Source organism: Ambystoma mexicanum, chromosome 2p (genome assembly GCF_040938575.1).
Source record: "Ambystoma mexicanum isolate Mex_15411 chromosome 2p, UKY_AmexF1_1, whole genome shotgun sequence".
In the NCBI taxonomy this organism is placed as follows: Eukaryota; Metazoa; Chordata; class Amphibia; order Caudata; family Ambystomatidae; genus Ambystoma; species Ambystoma mexicanum.
In genome coordinates this window covers 1,437,621,471-1,437,643,922 of record NC_090923.1, presented here as the reverse complement: position 1 = coordinate 1,437,643,922, position 22,452 = coordinate 1,437,621,471, and the positions used below count along the sequence as shown (strand labels likewise).

At 44.3% G+C, this 22,452-nt stretch overlaps 1 protein-coding gene across 7 annotated transcripts in view; it reads right to left on the bottom strand.

Moving 5' to 3' along the window:
- Positions 1-22,452, bottom strand: part of LOC138567595 (zinc finger protein 208-like) — a 167,743-nt gene that overhangs the window by 123,881 nt on the left and 21,410 nt on the right. For 3 of the 7 annotated variants that reach the window (XM_069645974.1, XM_069645975.1, XM_069645976.1), the window contains one exon: positions 18,256-18,434. The exons of 2 other annotated variants lie outside the window; for them this stretch is intronic. The gene's annotated coding sequence lies outside the window, so the exon portion shown is untranslated. Of the gene's footprint in view, positions 1-8,174; positions 17,245-18,255; positions 18,435-22,452 lie in introns of those variants that run through there. 2 more of the 7 variants (XR_011302254.1, XR_011302255.1) reach the window with 1 other exon arrangement.

The following is a 22,452-nucleotide window of genomic DNA, read 5'->3' as shown; positions in this document are numbered from 1 at the left end:
TTCCATACTCTTGGTATGTACTTCAAGCCTTATAAGGTTCTGGTCGTCCTAGAAGGGCAGGCAGTGTAGTTTCCTCTGGGGTCAAGGTGAAATGGTTGTACACGCCCCCCCCCTCACCTTCTGTCATTCCCTTTGCACTTTTCAGAAATGTCATCAGGCCTAGTATAATAGTTGCTTGTCTGTCTCATCTCCTTCCTCCCTCCCTTCCTTAATCATTGTCAATGCTCTTGCACCATCTGAAATGTCGTCAGGCCTAGTACAGTAGTTAATTTCACATTCTTAATATCTCAAGGCCTTGTAAGAATGTTAGGATAGACTTCTGCATGGAGCATGCTGCTCAAGAGGGCCCCAACAGTGTCATGGACACTGGCGAGGACGACAATGCCACCATAAGGTGAGAGTTGACACTGGACAACATCTATTCAGGAAGGTAGAACATAATTTTCCAGGAGGAGAGTGGGCACCACAAGGTTTTATTAATCATGTTAATGTGAGTTAAGGAACATTTTGGTGTCGAATCCTAGTGATTTGGAGTGGTTGGTTTTGGGACTAGGGTGAAGTTGTGTTTCATGTCATCACAAGTCTGAATCGGTCTGTCTCAAGTTGTTGCTGAAGAGGATGAATTCAGTCTTTGTTGGGTTGGGTTTCAGGTATGCTGTAGACTTACATTTTGGATAAGGCCAAGGCATTGCCCGAGTCGGTGTATGTAGGTGGCTAATGGGATCTTCAGATACAGTTGGGGGGTCTTCGCTGCATTAATGGATCTCGTTATTTGGTTGGCGAAGAGTTTGCCCAGAGGCTCTATACAGAGAATGAATATGAAGAGTTACAGTAGGGCTTCCTTTGGTGACACCACAAGTCACTGGTCAGCACTGTGATCTATCGTTGGTGACTGGTCTAGCATGATCTGACCCACAAAGCTCATGACAGCAGGTTTAGCCCCATATGTAAATGGAGAATGCTCCTCACTGCCTTGTGTTTGAAGGGGTCGTATACTGCTAAGAGGTCGAGCAGGACTAGCAGAGAGTGGTCACTATTGTTCAAGATAAGGAGGATGACACTGTTGACTCGGTTGATGGCTGCCCCAATGGTGTACTGTGCTCTGAAACCTGACTTGATATTTGAGCAGGAAGACAAATTCGACGATCCTGTCCTGCTTGTGTGATGGCGATCAAGTAGGCACATCCCATGCACAGGAATTTGATAATATCCTTTGCAGCTAAAAGGGAGACGTCTCAAGAACCCTATGAGCTAATGCTGCGTCCCGAGGAGTAACCAAAGGCCAGTGGCACCCAGGAAAGATTAAGGCCCCGGAAATCTAAAGGCTTGTATAGCGGTTTACCGCTAGGTGAGGCAAACGATGGACGACCCAGAATCATAACCATCCTTTAGGAATTGCAAAACTGACAGTTATTCGCAAGAAAGGGGCAGCCGTTCATGCCCAGTGCATTATTTCTAGAACGCAAACAACTCTGTTGTACAACCCGAGTGGAAAGACGTCTTGATCTTTGGAGAAATTGTCATTCTTGCCAAAATAAATCCCTGCTTCCCAAGCCCCTCTTCTGCAATTTACATTTCACCCATCTCCATCCTGCAAAGTGGGCTGCACATCTCTCAAAGAAGAGAACACCACTGGGAGAACCCAAATAGGGACAAAAGCTATTCAAAACACCAGGCGGAGCCATCCCCTACTTGGCCCAAGGGTAACTGCCTTCCTCCCCCGATCTTTAATAACTCCTTTAGATTTAAGCGGAAAGGACGGAAGGCATAAAGGAGCCTTAAACGCCACTGCATAAAAAGGGCATCTACTTCCCAAGCCTGAGGGTCCAGGAACCTGGCACAGACAAGAGACAGCTGGGTTTTGGTTGCCAGCTACACCGAGGGTAGCCCAAAACTCTGGCAAATTAAGTGGACTATCTAGGGGTTCCGCGAGAGCTCCCGCGACAAATGGAAACGTCTACTGAAGACATCTACTTCCATGCTGGACATCTGCAAAATTAGGCAGACGGTACGAGATGTAGCCATTTATGCATGCCACAGCTTTCATACAGCTACCAAAAGTTCCATTGTAGGTCTTGCAAATTCTTAAAAATCCCACTAGACCTACAGGTTGAGTTCCTCATTTTACATACTCAACCTAAGAGAAATGCACTTACTCCAGGGTGACTGGTGACAAAATATTTACCTGTGCTTTTGGTAAAATGGTGCATAGCGCCATAAGCACACTTCATATTTGCTGCAATGCTGTCAAGCATGCACAGTGAAACCTGTATTTTCCATGTACTGCAAACAAAGTGTGTTTGCAGTAAATGAAAAATACGTTTCTAACATCCCCATAATGGCCAGCAAAGTCGAGTATCTTGCAACTGGTACTCGCCCTGCATAAAAACTACTGTTTAGAACCTAGATACCCTTTTAAGGTGATAGTCTGCACTCTATATGCTCTTTTTACCACAGCTTAAAATACCACCCCTGTTGTGTTGTCTGACCAGACATGACCAGCCCTGCCTTGAATAAAAATGTGATGTCAAAGTCCAACCTAACCAGTTCCATCCAGTTTGAAGAACTAATTTACCCAGCTGGGATCATTTCCTTGACACTGTCATTGAACCCACCGGCTTCCCACACCACCTCCATCCAACCCAAGAGGCTTGGATCTGTTGCAATTGTAAGGAGATTGGGCTCCAGGAATACTATCCTATAAAAGCTGGTGTCCAGGATCCAGAACTGAAGTTCTCCCTTGAATCCGTCTGGAAATAAATGCTCACACTAAATTCTTGCAAACCCCATACAGGTCTTTAATATCCATAAATAGGGCATGGTCCATATATGAACCATAAGTACTTGCCCTGAGACATAAATGTGCTCCCACAACTTTTTCAAGGAGCTTCCAACTTGTCTAATGAGCCCCTCGAGACTGCTTCCTCAGCGGACATGGGTGCCGGTCCCATCATGCGGCCCGGCAAGGAATATATTGGGATACAATCGCGGACAGCGTCCTTCTGCCCAATCTAGGAATATATTTTTGCCATGAACTTGGCAATTATATTTTCTCATGATCCTCCCACTTCTTAAGATTTTACTCCCTTACTGATGAAATGAAGGGGGAAGGGAGGGAGAGGTGACTAATTGAACTGGGAACTCATCTTTTCTCCTCATGGACTAGGTACGAGTTCTGAAGCAAATATCTTTACATGCACATGAGAAAGCGCCTTTAACAGTTTTTCTTTGTCCGGGTACATCCCCCATAGCCTTGCCCAAGACAACACATCCATCCAAAGCTGGACATGGATGAGCATGAAGAGGAAGTAGTTCTCATTTTTTTCTTCTTATCCCTCTCAAGCCCTCCTGTATTTTGATTAGAAAGGCTAGGCTATTATTTTCTCACTCAGAAGGGGATTTCTTCCGCTTTGATGCTTCCGTCTGTCAATCCGCTGTGGTGAGACCAAAGACAAATCAAAGGACTCAGGCTCCCCCTTGAACAGGCACAAATCTCCTGCTGTTCGCAGCCTTGCCCGCAGTCCTGATTTTTCAACCTCTAAATCAATAATTAGGTTGCTGATGGCAAACAATCTAAGTTCCTTGTTCCCGTCACACAACTGGTTTCACCTGCCACGCTAAACTTCACCCGGCAGGTAAGCGCATTCTTAGGAATGCATCACCTCTAATATTTGAAAGTCCTGAGACTGCCCAGCCAATGCAGAGGATTCCCTGGGGGCACATTAATAAAATTGGAACAAATGTATGGGGTGGGTTATTTTATAACACTCAAGGGTCAACAATTCAAGTTGTAAGCTACTAGCCAGCCATAAAAGTAAAGTCACTCGCCTCCTCAATTCTATACATACGCACAAACACTATTTCTAACTCGCCAAGAGTCAATGTTAACTAGCCAATGGCTAGTGGCGAGTGCACATTTTGCACCCTGATAACAGTGGACATGGGGGAGAGTTAAAAAGCAAATGTGGGAAATGTTTCCTGGGGATGCGAGATCACATCAGAATTAAGGACCGGTACGTGGAACAGGGAACATTTGGGTAAAGCAAGAATTCACTTTGCAGAGCATAAAACGGGTATCCAGTGATTTTTATAAATAGAAAACAGGGAATGTATTTAATAACGAAAAAATACCGATTTTTAAAAAAGATATTTATGGGGGTGGGGTAAGGGGTTACAACGGGTGGGGAGGGGGTTGGAGTGGGTTTAAAAGCATAGGGAAAAAAGTTAATCAATATATTTTCATTGTAAAAGTTTAGTTATTAATTCATTCTCTGTTTTTTAATTCGGTAAAAACACATAGCTCCCATAGAACGAGGTCAAGTGTTTGAGATGCAAATGGCTGTTCTTTTAACTTCTGTTTTCAATACAGGTCAGAGAGAATATTTGTTGATGTTAAGACCACAGACGTCTCTTAGAGTGAGATTAATTATCTGGGTGGCCCCCTTCTAGGATGCGTCTGCAAGAGCGATTGGCCAAGGAACAAAGAGATTCTGCAAGAGAAGTGTAGTGGCCTATAATGAAAACAGAAGTTCAACGATCAAAGTTGGGAGCTATTTATTGCTTGCTTATAACCAAGAAGAGCCTGGTTTGCTTGACACCAACTACAGGTACCTGGAGCTACTTTTGACTCAACGAGTCAACTGGGATGCTAATTTTACACTACTTCTAGGTGTTTGAGAACTGGTCTACAGGCACATTAGGAAGCACCTAGAACTGTAAACAATGGGTCATAGATAATGGACATAGTATCTCCGATAGTTTATTTGCCACTCACTATGTACTAGCCCCTCATTCTACAGAGGTAGCTACTGCTTACTGGATGATGCTAGATGCACAGGAGCTGCTTTTAGCTATTGCTTAACAATATCCCTGTCAAAGGAAAATAACTGTGCACAGATCATCATGTATTTTATCCCTGTGGTAATTGAACTATATATGCTGTTGGAAAAGTTTTATTTTTTAAATCTGTCTGTTGATCTTGCTTCCCTTTATTCTCTCCACTCATCATATGGCTCTTTTCAGTTAATGCAAATAAAAATGCAATTTCTCTGATCCCTTTCTCCTCACATGTCACTTATTTCAGCTTGTTAATCAAGTTCTTTCACCTCCTGCACCTGATCCTTCCCGGTCCTCTTCTCCCTCTCCTCTGATTCTGCTAGTTTTGTAACAAAATTACTCAAATACAATCATACCTCTCCTCCAGGCCGATCTCATGAAGTACCTCATGCTTCAGTCTCTTTATCTATGTCTACCTTTGCTCCTCTCTCTTACGGCTTCTCTTCTTGACCCACTGCCCTCACCTCATTTAAAAAAAATCTATCCACATCTTTTCCACTTTCTGGCCACGTTCATCAATGTCACTTTCCTATTCTATCTTCCCTGTTGACATCCAACACAGATTTTCTGCCAGTTATAAGAAAAGCCATCTCTTGGTCCTTCCCTTGCTGCTAATTCGGTCCTCTCCCTCTTCTACCTTTCCTGCCCAAATTTGTAATTGTTTATTTGTACAGCGCGTGTACACAAGTGAAGTGCTTCAAAGCGGGAAGGGAGCAAGGGAGAACAGTAGACATTCTTAGGCCTTGAAGTTTCTAGCGTACTAGGCCCAACAGCATTTCTCCTAGTGCAAACGCATGAGGTGTAACAGGTGCAACCAGGGGGCGGCAGACAGAACTTAATAGGCCTAGTGAATTCAGGTAATGCATATGTACGAACGGAAGTGCAAGGGAAGGGTCCTGGGTTAAGTGCAGAGCTGTTCCCTCTCTAATGGAACGTATGCTGAAAGTGCAGTAGAGGTTTCACCTCTCATGGAACAAATGCTGAAAGTGCATTAGTGCTCAGCATAATGCCGAGGCCTGTGGGAAAGTGAAAAGACTGACAGGGGAGCCTGGGACCTCTGAAGCTATGGAGGCGAGCCAGGCAACCAGTCAGTAAAGCTGAAAGAGTGTGGGGAGAGATGGAGGAGTGAAGCTAGAGAGAAAGAGGAGGTTAGAGAGGGAAGGAGAAATAGAGGAGGTTGGTCTTGAGGAGTTTTCTGAAATTTAAGGAGCTCCGGCTCAAGGCGGAGAGAGGTATGGAGGCTGTTCCAGAGGAAGGCACCTGCAGTGGATAGAGATCTATCCCCAAATCTTTGCTTGGAAAAACATCTCACACAAAGAATTGCAGGGGGCCGAGGGCTCTAGAAGGAGAGTATTTTGGAAGAGAGCATTGTAGATATTGCGGGACCCGGCCCCAGAAAGCTTTGTACACTATGCAATGGGTCAGATCTCATTTCTTGAACACGTCTATTTTTAAGTTGAATCATACTGTTGTAAATGACCAAATTCAACGCTACCAAGGGGGGCGTACGTACCAGTTGCGCAGCAATGTGGTGACGTCAAGAGTGACATGGGGGTGACATCAGGAGTGGGGGCGTCATTGAACGCAGCACTGCCTACATAAGGTGACACAAAGCAGGCACAGCGCAAGAAGTCGCATGGTGGAACGCAATGAGGGGTGGGTGCTTTGGGCACAGTATGGGGTAGGTGTACAAAGCAGGCACCAGGTGGGGGTGCAAGATGTCGTAGGGGGTATATGGTGGGGGGGTGTTTAGCAAAGGGTGAACAATAGAGAAGCCATTTTGTCTGAAGACCCACATTAGGAAAGCATTTCTCGCAGACAGCTGATAAGCAAAGAGCTGCAGGCCATTGTGTGACAAGCAATATGTATTTCTTGAACATTCAGCAGAAACAGTGGGCTGAAATGTTGCAAGGCTAAAGTTTACCAGGAGAACGCAGCCACAGAGAAGTCACTGTAAGAGATACTTTCAAAGCCAATGAGCTAGGCACCTGGGTGCAAGGTTAGACTTGGCAGAGAAATAGAAATTAAATACTGTTAATTAAACTCCAGTCAGTGTGGTATAGTTTTTGCAGACTACACTGGCAGCCAGGCGTAGGAAGGGAGATGGGGGGCCAGAGCATTGGGGTTGGGGCGTGGGGCCAATCAGCAGGGAGAGGTGTTGGTGTCCCTACGGTGCAACATTGTACAGTGTCCTCGCTGATGGCCGCAATGCTACTTTTGACATGGTCAATTTGACATTGTCCATCACCACCCCCTTCTTTGTGCCTTCTCTTCACTGTGCTTTTCTAGTTCTTAAATGGTTTCAATCTTACCCAAGTGACTATTTGTTTTCCAATTCCAGGGTTGTAAAATGGTCCCCCAACGCACTCTCTTACAGTGTCCTGCAGGGCTCAGTCTTGAGCCTTCTCTTTTCACTATATACCAACCTCTCTTCTACCGTTTCCTTATTTGGCCAATCCTCCCAATTCTACACAGATTCCCAAATCTATATTTCCTTTTATTTCTCCGATTCTCTCCTGACCCCTAGATCTACCTGCCGTCAAGCAGTCTAATACTGGATGCATGCCCATTTCTTACATCAACACTGCTAAAACCGAGATCCTCTCCTTTCCTGCCTCTACTATACACCCCCTTCCTCTGACTTCTATTCCCTTTCATCCAACCAATCAATCTGCTTCAGCTTGTAAACGTAGTGCTTACTAGGACTCTCCCTCTCTTTTGCTGCATACCTTTAAAATGCAGTATGTTCCGGTCAGCTCTATAATATTAATAAGGCTCGACCCCTTTCCTCTTTTTCCACATTACTCATCTCTACTCTGGTCCTCTCTCTCTCTTGTGGACTACTATTCTGCCTTAATCACCAGTCTTCCTGCTAATCACCTTACCCCACTTCGCTCCCGATTTGCACCTTATGCTGCCTTTCTCCCCGTTATTCCATTTCTCCTTCCCATGGTCCCTTTCTTGCCTGTCCTTTGAATCTTGCCTATTCTTCCATTTTCTCTGCACCGTTTTTTAACTACAGTCTTGACTCCCTTGACCCCGGTTATCCCTCCCCACATTCTAGGTCCCTTTGCTCCCAAGGTTACTTTTTACTTGTAGTACCCAAACATCCATGCTACCCTTGTTTCTGGTCCTTTGCTCTCTCGGCACTCATTACCCCTTGATATTAGATCCTCCTCTATCCTCTACCTTTTTGTTTAAATCTAAAAATACACATTCTCCTTTACCCTGCCTGCTAACTTTGTGAAGGTCTCAATTTGTTCCATCATTTATGTTGTCCCTTCAACAATGTGCACGCTGTGGCAAAACACTATATAAATGAATTAAATATACGCGACTATGTTATCAACTTGTTTATTATTTATCCACTGGATCTCAAATAGAAAGTACATTTCATTGATTGTAAAGTGTGTTTGATAAAGCACAGATGGTTCACCAAGTTCAATGGGTTGCCCGGTTTGCAGCCAGCTAGCTGTGGATACATTCAAAACAGGCCAAAAATCCCAAACCCACACAATTAAATTTCCCGGCCAAATAAAATATGAATTCTGCATTAAATATACGATGCCATACTATTTGAAATGCAGATTGCGAAAACCAAAAGGGACTGGTAAGGAAGCCAGTCACTCCAGCTTGGAGATGTAATTCCTGTGGTGTAGTTTGAGCGCAGGGTCCCTTTTTGTCGTTGTCTCACATGTGCTTCATTTTTGTTTTTTTTAATTTCACACTTGTCCTTTTATCCTTACTTCTTGTGCTCTCATTCTTGATCCAAACTTTATTGGGCAGTTTATTTCTAAGTGTTTTACCATGCGTCTCGAACAATTTGCTTTCTTGCTACCGACTTACATTTCTCTCTTGTATACAGGGCTGGACTGGGAACCAAAAGAGGCCCTGTATTTGTTTCCAAAATGGTCCCATATTACACATTTTCAGCAACCCAACCCTTTTCATATTACAAAATGTGGAAATAAGATAGGTTAAGACACAAAGGAGGCCCATGGTGCAGAGGCCTACTGGGAAATCTCTACGATTCTCGATCGGCACAGTCCACCCCTGCTTATAGGCTGTTGCATGCATCCGCAGCTCCGTTTGCTAGCCTTGCCTGGTTCAATCGCCCACCACCTTCAAATCAATGTTTTCCAAGTCTTCAAATTGAAACAGCTATTTTTCAATGTGTTTCTTCTCGTGTCACTTTTCAAACTTACCCTTTTGTCTGATCATATTTACCTCTCCCTTTCAGCTTCTGTAGAATTATCGTTTGTCTCCCGATTCTTTCCCACTCGTTGCTCTGCATGCCCTGTATCCTTTGGTCTTTTTTCCCCCCCATTTTCTCTTCTCTATACCGCTTGCTTTTGCTGCTCCATCAGCTTTAACCACATTTCTGTTCCTTTTCCAACAGACCTTCCCTGTGTCCAGCCACCAGGCATGCGCACTGCAAGTATTGCACCCGCCTAGGCAGGGTTGCCCAATTGGGCTATTTCCCCCACACAATAGGGCTACTCAGAAACCCTTTGGCCGGAAAATTGCTGGTGTGCGTGGGTTAGGGATTGTTGGGCTATTTTGAACAGAAATGTTATGTTTGTATACTATATGGAGGAGAGGTAGAAGTCATACCTGCCTACTCTCTGGGTTAAGCCTGGAGACTCAGGTAGGTTGTTATGCTCTTCTCCGGGATTTTCCCCAGCCCGAGCCACTCCACCCACACCCCCATGAGATTGGCTACAAGGAGACCACCAGTGGGCAATTACATGGAGGTGTGGGTGGAGTTTTACCTGAAAATCCCAAATCCTGCCTATAGATGGCTCCACGGCTGGGGTAGGTGGGCGGAGTCTTGGGTGGATGTGGGCAGGACCTCCGTGACAGGGTATGTCCCCAGGTTTCTATTTTTTGCATTGTAAGCAGGTATGGTAGGTGCAACACAAAGCATTGGTAGTGAAGCACCAGTTCAGTGTCATTTTAAAGTGCTTATCTTCCGTTTAAAAATGTATGGGAAAGTGAGACTAATTTAGAAATCAGCACAGCTCCATGCAGCAAGCACTTCATGTTTTCCAAGTGATGGGCTGGCTGAGGCACACAAAGAATAGTCCAGGGTTGCAGCCAACCCCTCTTAAGGACCTGCAAATGCCTTTCCTTTGTTACCAGTAAACCTTTTCTTATGCATGATGGTTGGGACATTGCCAACTACATTAAAAAAAAACTACACCAGTTAAGGGGGAGGGGCTGCTTTATGTCAATGGTCAAATGTTCTTTCAGGAGGTGCAAAATAAAGCTACAGTGACATTCCTTTATCTTAACCTGCTCCTATAAGAATTTACATTTCCGGTCACTAGAATTTGAATATTTTGTGATTAAAATCTAGAATACAGAATTGTTGTAGGCTTGGAAATCCAAACCTTACATATTTGTACCAAGTAAAGCCTGTAATGTGTTTGGTCAAATGCTTAAATCCTCCAGCAGGGGTGCATCTGTTGCTCTATTCGGGCTGCCATCTTGATGTTTCGGTCTGGGATGTTTACGCTAGTGTTATCCTTGCTTTATCTGTGGCCTTCTGCAGGCTGTAAGCGTAAACCCTAGAGGCACAGGGAGAGCTAGATCACTGTTGGCAGGGTACTTCCCTCTTAGGCTAAGAGGGAAGTACCCTACCAACAGTGATCCGGTCTCAGAGGCCATTGGCACCCGCAGCAGGGCCTCGAGCTGGCCCAGCAGTCACTCTAACACATCTACTTCTTTAGAGCAGTTGTGGCGTGTCCAGGAATCACAAACCACACCAATGGAGTGCAAGGGGAGGACTGTATTTGCTGAGAATAAAAGTCGGTGGACTCCAACAGGAGCACGCCTTGTAGGTGCGACTACTCTCCTTGCCCTCCAGCGATCTGCCCTCATCAGCTCGCAAGACTGGTAATTAGCAGCAAGACTGCAGTTTGAGTTTGAAGGGGATGTGTGGAGTGTTCCACTTCCCAACATGTATCCTGGTATCGGATGAAGAGGGTCCATTTAAGTAGGAAAATGTACTTCAAGTCCAGTCATAGCAGTCGTGACTGGGGGGGTCCTCCTTCCAAGCCTCTCTGCTCTCAATTACATCTTAGTTTTGTCTGTTTCACTACTAGTTTCTACCTTTTTTGCAACAGCTGCCCAGCAGCTAGAAAGGAATATGGACCACAAAGGCTAGTTCATCTTCAGTGACCCTTTTTCGTGAAAAGATTAAGATAATGTTCATGTGGGTAATACTCAAGATGAGCCATCTGAATTTTAAAACTAAGTCCCTGCTATACCCCAGGTGTATTGATTCATGGGACAAATGCCATCGTGCAAATCATATTTCAAACAGAAAATGTATGCCCATGCAGAAGAAAGTTGTTGGACTACTTTTGGGGTATTTCCTAACTCCATTTGAGCTATAGATCGGTATCCTTGAAAGAGCGCGATTATTGTGCCTATCTTTAAAAAAGCCAACAGAGCATGCCCAAAGGGCTATCACCCATTTGCATTGTTGGACGTATTGGGAAAGATATACGCAACCCACCTCCAACAACAGCTACTGAGGTGGACCATTTCCAGTCAACATGTTGATCCGAGACAATCTGGCTTTGTCAAGGGCGTGGGGTGTGGCCCAAACCTTCTAATATTAAACCTTATGAAAATGGAAGCAATAAGAGCAGGTAGAAGGGTTTATTTGGCCGTTATAGATCTCTCCCACGTCTTTGACAGCATTGATCGTGAAATCTTGTGGGCCAAAATGGAAGTGTCCTCTAAGCTTGCTGCTGGCCATTAAAGAACTACACACTAATACAGAGGTCAGGATCAGATTGGATTGTGCGCGAACTCTGTCTTCGCCAATAAGAACATTCTGTGGCGTTAAACAGGGGTGGCCCGTAGCGTCAATTATCTTCAACCTTTTTCTGTCAGATATTGGCGATATGAGCCAAAGTGTTCCATCATTTCCACCGAAAATCAACGGGTCCCACATAAACTGGATCCTATATCCTGCCGAAGATTATGCCTCTAAAAATGGCTTGTGTATCAATACGAACAAACCTGAAATTCTTACGCTACAAGACATAAGGAAAAACAAAGCATGCTCAAATAAAAAAATTCAGTGGCACTTAGGAAAAGAGATACTCAAGATTGCAGTTGATACTAGATACTTGGGCATGACGATTAGTGCAAGCTTGAACGATACTCCCTGGGCAGAAAATGTCAAGAGCAAATGCAGACAACTGGCGATTCGGGCTTCACTGCTAACAAAAAAAAGAAATATGGTAAATTCTCCTTAAAGCCTGTGATTGATTTATATAATCAAAAAGCCGTTCCGGCAATAATCTATGGAGTGGAGTGTGCTCTGGGCTGCTCATATACACTGTGGGACACTATGGAAACCATCTTTTGGTTAAAAATGTTATGGCTTTCACAGGGAACACCACTGCCTGTATTGAATGCACGTATCTGCTGGAACATGCTTGCACTTTATCGAAAAATGACAATGGAGGCTACTCTCCCTCAATACAAAGTTTTCCATGACCCAGGCAGAGGCGACAAACACTGTGTATTGACATTGTGAGTTGATCGAGATAAAGATCTGAATGTTGACCTTTTCATTCTTCAGACCAATCCCAATTTGGCCAAAAAAGAATTATGGAAGCAAGATTGGTCCACGACAGGTGATGAGCGGCGGAAACATAGAACAATGCAGAATGTTCCAAGCAAAGTAAAAGCATTCAATGTCATTCAAAACTGATATGATATGGCATTTGTAACGCGCCTATACACAAGTGTTTCAAGGCTCGACGAGGCAGGGCGGAGGGAACAGGGGGAAGACAGACAACGATCCTACTAGGCCAGGTGTCATTCAGATCGCGCAAGTGCAGGGGTAGGTGGAAGGGAAAAAGTGCAAGGGGAAGGGGAGAGGGGGAAGTGCTGAACAGGGTAAGTAGAATAAAAAATAAATAATAAATAGGGCCAGCTGGTGGCAAGTGCAAGGTAAGTGCAGACAAGTGCTGGGAGGGGGGAGCTGTAAGGGATGCAGAGACAGTCCCGCAGTGCTGGGGTTGCCAGGGAGGCAGTGCAAGTGGAGAGTGGCTGGGCCAAGGACCGAGGTCGGTGAGAGTGGCCCAGGTGCAGGTTCAGTGAAGAATTAGCAGGGGAGAGGGAGAGAGAAAGCAGAAGCAAAGAGGAAGGTTTTGAGGTGCTTCCGGAACCGAAGATGGTTCTCCTCAAGTTTCAGGGAGGCAGGAAGGCTGTTCCAGAGGGAGGCCCCTGCCGCAGAGAGAGATCTACCCCCAGCTCGTTGCTTCGAGAAGCGGCTGACCCTGAGGGAGTTGGAGACAGATGAGCGAAGGGCTCGGGAAGGAAGATATTTAGGAAGGGAGAACTATCTTGTTAAATTCCCTGACCGATATCGCAGATCCATGTATATGAAATTTCGACTTAATCTGCTTGATACTAATGAGAGACTAAGTATATGGTCAAAGGATGTTGGCATTGAATCCACCTGTAGGCTCTGCAATCATCATGAGGAAACACTAAAACACCTGACTCTTTTGTACAGCTCTTCGCATGGAAAGAACTAAGCCTTTGGGAAGGTTCTTCAGCCGTAGACAATCATTAAGTGCACAGGATTGGTGGCAAGTCTTGTTTGACGAATCCGACAGAAGGCTAACAATTGCGTGGACATAGAGGTCATGATAAAAAGATTCAAAACAAAGGGTGGTCTTGGAATCTCTCTACCAGCCCAGCCCAATGACCTGTTCTTGGGTGAATAACCCCTGAGAGAGACTCTACCAAGTCTTTAGCTCACTGTCCCTTTCACAGAGAAGAAATGTCCCCGCATATCAGTCTTTGTCCTGCCCAGGGGCAGTCCAGCACCAAAATGCTAGGCAATTCTCCTCTGAACAAGAGTACCAATAGCAACCCCATACACGTGTTTCAACCTTGTTGGGCATCATCAGTGAGGTGAAGCTGTGCCTCTCCAAGAACAGTGAGCAAGGGGTCCACGCCTGGATCACCCTTGTCACTTAGGGTGAGACCCAAAGTTAATTTATGCAAAACAAATGGGGGTCTGGGAATCTCTACTAGCACAAACACAGCCCAATGACCTGAAAGGGACAGGGAGCTAAAGACTTGGTAGAGTCTCTCCCAGGGGTTATTCACCCAAGAACAGGTCATTGGGCTGTGTACATGCTGGTAGAGAGATTCCCAGACCCCCCCCCTTTGTTATGATAAAAAGATTAGCTGATGTGAAGAATAACATACATGACCAATGGACATGTGTTTGAAGGTCCTACATGACAATGATTTTCTTTAAGTGTGATGATAAGCGAAGTGATTTTATTGTACATGTGATGTTGTATGTGAAAGGCTTTTAATAAACCATATAAAATAAAAATATATCAGTATCCTTTAAAGGCAACCCTCATCTTAGAGCAGTGAAAGATCCAATCATTGCTTAAGTGTGCGCATACAGGAGCAGAACTAACAACTCCCGTGGGAGATTACCGCACCGTGCATGCAGTTTTAAAGGGAAACCATAGTGCGTAGTACCGGGAGGACGTAGGTGTACCTAGGAGTCTGGTTGTTGTGTGCGAGACGGACGTCCGTGTCTTTCTTCTCCCACCCAGCCTTCTCCTCTCACACGCACCTTGCAGAAACGCTGGCTTTAGGAGCGGGACGACTACCTTCCTTGCTGGGCTATGTGGCACTGGAAGCACAGCGACGATCCTGTGATCAGAGAGTGCAGCACTACTCACGCAATGGGAGGGTAGTGTCCTGCGTATCGCTTTCACTCCCCAGCCAGGCGTTCATAACTTGTCGGACCCTCCTGCTCTTAAACACGGCTCGGACTGAGTTGCAGGGTTGCCGCTCTGAACAAGCCTCTCAATACTGTGTGCAGCCTCGGTGCAAATTTCGACGATCCTCTCTCCAGCAGCCAGTGGGCTGTTTGCATCCAGGTTCACTGGGGGCTCTCACCTAAGAACCAGATTCAAGCAGGCGCAGGGGAATGAGGGACCCGCCGCACCAAGGCTGCCTGCAGCCCACCAATGGAGGGCTGTATCTAGCCGGCAAGAAATGACGTTTGGATATGGTACACCAATGGAGAGTCACAGACTGTTCGAGTTGCCATTGGAGGACGGGAAATGGGAACTAGTCGCTACCATGGCGAATAGGCAAGCACAATTGTGAAGTGCGACACACCGCGCCTCTTTAAACTGCAGCATGTACAAACTGTGAGAAGCAATATGATCGATGCAGCAGCGGAAGAATGTTTTGCAATAGCGTGGGTGGTCAGTTTTGATAGGCAGACTATATTTCTACAACAAGGAAGGAGGTGAATATCTCCTACAGTGTTGTGGTAATTGGGCTCCACTTCCCTTAACCGTTTCCCCATAATGAGGTAGGCTTGTTTTTCACCCTTGATTTGCATTGGAGGAAACATTTTCTGCTGGAGGAAACTAAACAATTGGGGGGGGCCTGCGCTGACTAGAGGGAGGTTTTTGGTGGTCCCCGGACTTGCAGCACGCACCAGTTAGCAAGATCCCCATTTGCTTGGAGGGGGGGGGGGGGGGACATGACAGCGGGGCAGTAGGTTGAGTACATTTATTGTGGGTCCACAACCAGGCTAGGTCAGGTAATGGACGGGATGAAGGAGTTTTAGATTGAGATAGCCTATGTCGGTGGGAGGGGTAAACTTGAGCCACACAACAACATTTAGGAGAAAAACATTCAGAACCCCAGACACCCACGAACCGGAGTCAGCAAGACCACCAGCCTCCCTCTCATAACGTTGGCACTCAGCCACTTCAGTGCTGTCACTCCAATTCTGATTTCATACACAATACATCCTTGCCATCCCAAGTCAAAAAGGAAGATCTTCCTGGAATCATTCTCGAGTCATCAGGTGACTCCATCCTAGAGTCATCCATGGCTAGTTCAGGGAGATCATCCAAAACCATCCTGAAGTATGTGTATAGGCTGAAATATTCAAATGAGATGACTCTAGAATTATCACAGAAATTACTCCAAGAGGAGTTCTCATTACTTTGTGATGATCTTGTATTACTCCAGGATGACTTCATGACAACTTCAGGATGGGTTTGAAATTGTGAACAATTATTGCAGACAATTTCAGGAGGATGTTGCTTTCAAACGATTTAGGAAAAGGGTTTTGAATCCTTGGGTGTAAGATGGGTGGTATTACTATAGGGTTAGACTTATGAATAGTGTACTGGAAAACATGGAATTTGCAGCCGTTACTTGCCTTCTTTGCTAGAGCACTCAAATGTCATTAACTAAGGTTTGCCGATTTAGTATACAAAACTACAAATCCACCCCACAATGTCACGAACCAACCTCTAAACTCCCTCATTTCATATCTCACCTGTAGCTAACATGGCATCACACCCAATAAACTCCCACAATTACAAATCACTGCACTAAAATAAACACTTTCAGTGACCTAATCAGAATCTGTTAAAGGTCTACCTGCATGACAAGATTGCTGATCACTTCACCCAATATCACTATGAGCAGCTAGCAATTAGTTCGACCATTCACCACACCCAAGAAAACATTAGCTGACCCCCCCCCCCCTTACAGAAATCCAATAGCACAAAAACATGTACCATTTACACGTTGGCACCAACCTACAAATTCACTAGATCAACTATAATAGTTCTATACACGCACTTGCATCTTTAGTTCACAGAGCAGCATGTGCGCTACAATTCCATTGTAGATTAGTAGCAGGGGCTGACATGCAACCAAACTCAGTTGTGGGGATGTTACAATTCCATTGCTTTTTTTTAAAAAAAACATAATCTGAAAGATTGCGCAGGTGTGTGGTAACATGTAGGTGTCACTTCATTGTCCAAACAGGCATGACTGTCATACTGTAACAAGAACACAGTGTTAAGGAGATGTGATGATAGAGTTCAGCTTGTCAAATTAGATCTGTCCGACAAAACATGTGTAGCAGACAATTGACTGGTTACTTTATAGTCCAATATTTTGCAGTTGTTGCACAGCTACATCGCCAGGAACTGCAACATTACACGCCAGGAACTGCAACATTACACAGACATTTGCAGATTTAATGCTGTGTCTATCAATTGTCCAGGTGAAAGAGGCAGGTTCTGAGGAAGGAATGCAGGAGGAATGAAGAACACTAGCCATCCCTGCCAAAAGACTTCGGGTTTTCCAGCTTTTGTGAACAGCCATGAATACATTTTGGAATAGTCCGTTTTCAGCCATCAGCTTTTACAATATAATTCTCTTTCTTTGACTGCATCTTCTTTTTCCACCAGATTCCACCAGACCAGTAGCTGCTTTTTCGCCTCTACCTTTCTTTTTAAAGCCTCAATTATAGCTTTTCGTTATTTCATCAAATGTTTCCTGTGTCTTAATACTGTTTCTTGGCTGCGGGTATGAAAAAGGCAAGTTGAAACTTCATAATGTGACTACCAATACAACTAACATTTTGCCTGAGCTGTACACTGGGGTGACTCCCCTCAAGCGCGATCCTATCCGCCCCCTTGAGGTTTTGCTTATTCTTGCTCTCCTTGGCGCTTTCCCTCCCTCCCCATGCAGCTACCCACAACTCAGTGTAGCTGCACACATAAGTGTGTATGGGTACATACCCTTGAGAGAGTGCTGTGCCCACTATAATTTATAAATAGCGGCGAGCTGTGTCACCAATTCCGCATGGTATACTTATAAAGACCTTGAATGAATCGGACAGAAAACGGATTGGTATTTGCGAATCGCGCTCTACCTTGGACATCCTAGATTGGTTCCCCAACCTGTGGACTAAACTTTCAGGATTGCATCTAAGGTAAAAAAAAAAAAAAAATCTAAGATAGTTTAGGAATTTCGATTTGGGGAACCAATCCAGGATGTCCAAAAACCACTAGAGACTTTTAGCACAACGCGCCAGGCATCGACAGGTCTCTCGGGACTCAACCCTTTATCATCAAGTACCATCAGAAAATTGTTTCAAGATATTTTCACAATCAACTTCCAAACCTGGTCACCATACCAAGTGTTCAATTTCAAGGCCTTGAAGACGGCTAAGGTTGAAACACGTGTCGGCTGACTTTATGGGAATAAATTCACCTACAGATGACCAGATATAGACTGCATACCTAACTTTAAGGAGATAGAGTGCAATTCGCCAATACCAATCCATTCTCTGTCCTAGCTGCACACATACTCTGGCCTGGACTACGGTCCCCAAGGGCATTCAACCCATAGCACTCTATACTTTAGAGAGTTATTCTAGAGGAAAGAGATGCTGTAAATGAGGTGGGCATTGTGCAGCATTCATCTGTATGTGTGAAAAAAGGAAATGACTCCACATAGGGACATCAGATGTACCCTCCTCCCCCAAACATCAAATAGATTAACCAAAAAAAAATAATAATTGCTTACCTAACTACAAAAGCATGACTGCCTTGAAATCCTTTTTTCACGTATTTTTCTACTTTCATCGATGCCCTCTATCAGCAATTTACAATTAACTTCACCAGGAATTGCAAAGGCTCAAATTCCACATCATTTCAAATGCAGAGAATTGTCAGCATCAAAAAGAGTGCCATGATTTGAGTTGTCTAAAAGAAGAAATAAAAAAAAGTAAATTTAGTATGCGCCAAGTATTTGTGAACCAGGTCTGTACCCAAAACCATTAATTTATAGTGGGCTTGCTATGGATGTTCCTGCCTGATGTGTCCAGATTCATGAGTGATTGGTGCTTGGTTAACTTCCTCCAAGACTTTGACCAATTGTGGCTTTAACTAGTTGCATCTGTTTGCAAATTAGAGGTGGGTGTTCTGGAGAGGCAATACGTTCTTAACTGCAGAGCTCTTGTACCTAGAATGCTGCAGTCATTTTGTGTGTCCTTTAAAAGACAAGCACCAGTTTCAGTTTCTTAAACTTACATATCAACCATAGAGAGCCCCAGCTTTCAGACAGCAAAATGTACAGGAAATAGGAGGGTATGCAGGGACAGAACCCATTACCAAAGTGATCTTTACTGGGGGAACAAAAAGTCAATATTACACCTTAGCAGGAAGGTCTTTGCTAATATGAGCCAGGCAGTATCCTCCAGAATAGTCAGATTTCTCCTCACACCTAACCCCCACCCTCCCCAAACCCCCTCTAGCCCCTGGAGGGAGGGGGGGGCAGAAATTATTTTACTCAAGGGGGGTGGGTCAGCATAGAAAGGCTTGAAGACCACTGGGAATAAAGTGACCTCCCGCTTTCAAATAGCAAAGCAATTAACAGCACTCTTTCATGCCCAGGTCAGAAAACTCCCGCTACCGCACCAGTCGTCTGATACACAAGGCTGCTTAAAAATCCAGACAAGCATGAAAATAGCTCAACATCATCTAATGGGAATGAACTAGTCCCATCATTAGATAAGAAGAAAAAACATAAAAAGCATTCACCCCAGATCATAATAAACAATGATCAAAAAAGATATTTTCAAAATTAATGACACGGATCACTATCCCTAGCAAGCATTCAATAAGGTTTACAGGCAAACTATCTTCAATTAACTGCTGAGGTCAAGTGGTTGGGAAAAAAAACAAAAAACAAACGGCATTGAAGGGGCAATAAAATACCTCCGGGAACCTCATCAACCTATATAGAGAATGGGACACAAGTATAACTAGAACATGCAGTAATCCAGAGTCCCTGAAACTTACATTTGTATATATTAAATCATGTAGCGATTTCCTCAATCCCCAAAGTGTTGAACAAACTAAACATAGATGGAGTAGAGCAGGAGTTATGGGGGGGGGGGGGGATTAGAACACCATCCCCTGCACATAAAGGCTGGCACAACTAGCCCCAACCAAACCAGCAATGGAAAACTGGGGTAAACAAGCCATCAGTGTGTTCTTTAAAATAAAAAAAGCTCTGCTTCATGGGTATAGCATTCGTAACTTCCAGCAATGAAAAAAATATTCAAAAGCATTACAATATAAAATGAGTCTTTGAATGCCGGACAGTTCGCCTTTTATGGGGGGGTAGCTTTACAGAACCTCTTTAGGGGTGCTTTGACCTTGAACTTCACAGAGTACCTGCCCTGTACACTTCACATTACACAAATCTCAACAATATTCCCGAGCTTGAAAGGGGGTGGGGGGCGTGGAGACCCTCCTTTAATGCAAATTCAGTTGCTGGACATGCCACTTTTTTTGTTGGCTGGTGTTCAATGGATTAAGTGAAAGCAATGATCAGGTTGCAAGCATTGTTAAGAGAAATAAATAGATGGGGCATCTGTCCACTGTTGGTTAGAGGAGTCTTTTCTCTCCCTTCTCCATGAGAGTTTGGATGGCCAATATGTGCAACCATTCTCTGTGCATAGAATCACAACAACAAATCTAAGCCCAAAGCACCCTGTGCCACCAGAAGGAGGAATCGAATAACTCATTCATCAGGGCGTTACAACCATCCCAGCCTGAAACTACACCTGGCAGTGTGTGCAGCACACCCCGTACCACACAGCGGCACAAACAGTCTGCCACACACTTCAAAACATAGCCAGCCTTCATGCTAGCCAAACAAAACTTTGCCACATGGCATAATGCTTCAGAATTAAGCAATATTAAAAATGCTGCGAAAGTCACACACGCTTCCCACAAGCCACACATCAACAGTCCCCACACAAGGGAAATCTATGCCAGTGGGTATCTGTGCACTGGCATGCAACTTTCTGGACAACTTATTGAAAATTAAAAGCATTGTGCCCTCTATATACAATATAGCAGGGGTCTCCAACCTTTATTTTGGCGTGAGCTACTTTCAGTAGGGGGCCAACAGCAAGAGCTACTTGCAGGCTATATCAGGGGGTTGGGGTGGTTCATGAACATTGGAACTTGTACTTTTTTTAGCTGTAATTTTCCTCTTCATAAATATAAGGAATAACATATCCCTTCACGATTATGTTAATAAGTTCAAAAATCTCTTTATTGCATTCTTATTTATTAGAAGTTCTCATAAAAAAGACTTTCACAATGTAGGAAAATGATGGGACATTCAGTGTGAAGGTTGACACTGCATGCCATCCACCAGTGCTCTGTAGTTTGGTGTATAACTTGATACAGCAACTCGAATGGAGTCACTCAGATGCTCATCGGTCAGGCGTGTTCGAAATTTCGATTTGATGAAGTTCATATCTGAAAATGCAGATTCAGAGATAGGTGGAACCAAACAGAGAAGTCACTTTTAATGCTGCTGTGCAAATGTAACTGTACTCCTTGTAATCAACAAGGCTCCAGAAATTGATGCGAGATTGTCTGCTTTTCAACTGAATGTCCCCTGGCAGGCTGACAATCACCAGTTCCATAGCAAAACTGTTCAGAGTAAAACAGCTCACTCATTTGTTCTGTAAGTTCAAACATTGACTTCCATGAAGGGGTTTGCGATGAACATCACACACAGTTCCTGAACCGGTCACTGAACTCTTCCTTAAGCCTGCTCAGGAGACTGCTGTATTTGTCTATGTTCAGGAGTTCAGGACTAGCTGTATGCTCGGTCAGCATTTGCATTACAGAAGGGAAAGGATGCATTTTCCTTTTCTCCACTTGTTCACTGAAAAGGTTAAGTTTGGACTTAAATGTCTTTACTGCACTTATGTCAGCAATGGTTTTACCCTTTCCTTGTAGTTCACAGTTCAGGGTATTTCATTTCTCAGTGACATCTGCCAGAAATGCCAAATCAAGTAGCCAAGAAATGCTGCATAATTGGCCGAGGTCTTCATATCTTGACCTCATGAAGTCTTTGATTTCTGGCAAAAGTGAATGAAAGCGACGTAGTATTTTCCCCCCTGCTAAGCCATCAGATTTCCGTGTGTAGCAACAGATTACCATGTGCGGCAGATTTGGCCTTTGCACAAATTGAATTCATAATTCGCACAACAGGGGCCATTACGTGATCAAACCCCATCACTTTGGCACAAATTGCCTGCGCGTGGATGATGCAGTGGTAGTGCAATAATGGAGGGAAAATCAGGGTCTGCTTTACAGCACACACAAAAAAAAACAGAATGACGCCCTGGTGCACCATCAGTCGTTATTGCCACCAACTTGTTCAATGGAATTTTTGTTTTGACAAAATAATTCTTGACCTCATTGTAGATATCAACACCTCTGGTTGTGGATTTCAGAGGCAACAAGGTCAAGAATTCCTCTTTGTTGTTGAAGTCTTCAAACACCATTTGAGCAATGAGCAGTATCACTTGCATCAACTGATTCCATTCAGTGTGATAAAAAAAAAATGCATATGCTCAAATCTTTTTCCAATTGCCTGATCACATTGGCTGATATTGCAGATACCCTCCTTGCCATTGTGTTTGCACCTAACTGCACATCTGAAATGGCAGGCATAATTTCAGGGCAGTTTTTAAACACGAGAGCCATCGCACCTTTCACAGCTGCACCATCTGTAAAAGTGCATTCGTGTTTTGCCAAATAATGTGCAACTTCGAAGGATGCCTCTGTTGCAGCATTTGCTTTCTTTGCTGGTTGGGTAAAAAATGATTGTTGCATCTGCAGGGCAGCTTTTAGTTCAGCTACTTTTTGGGATCGCAGACTGCCTCCTTTATGAAAGTTCTTTTCATAA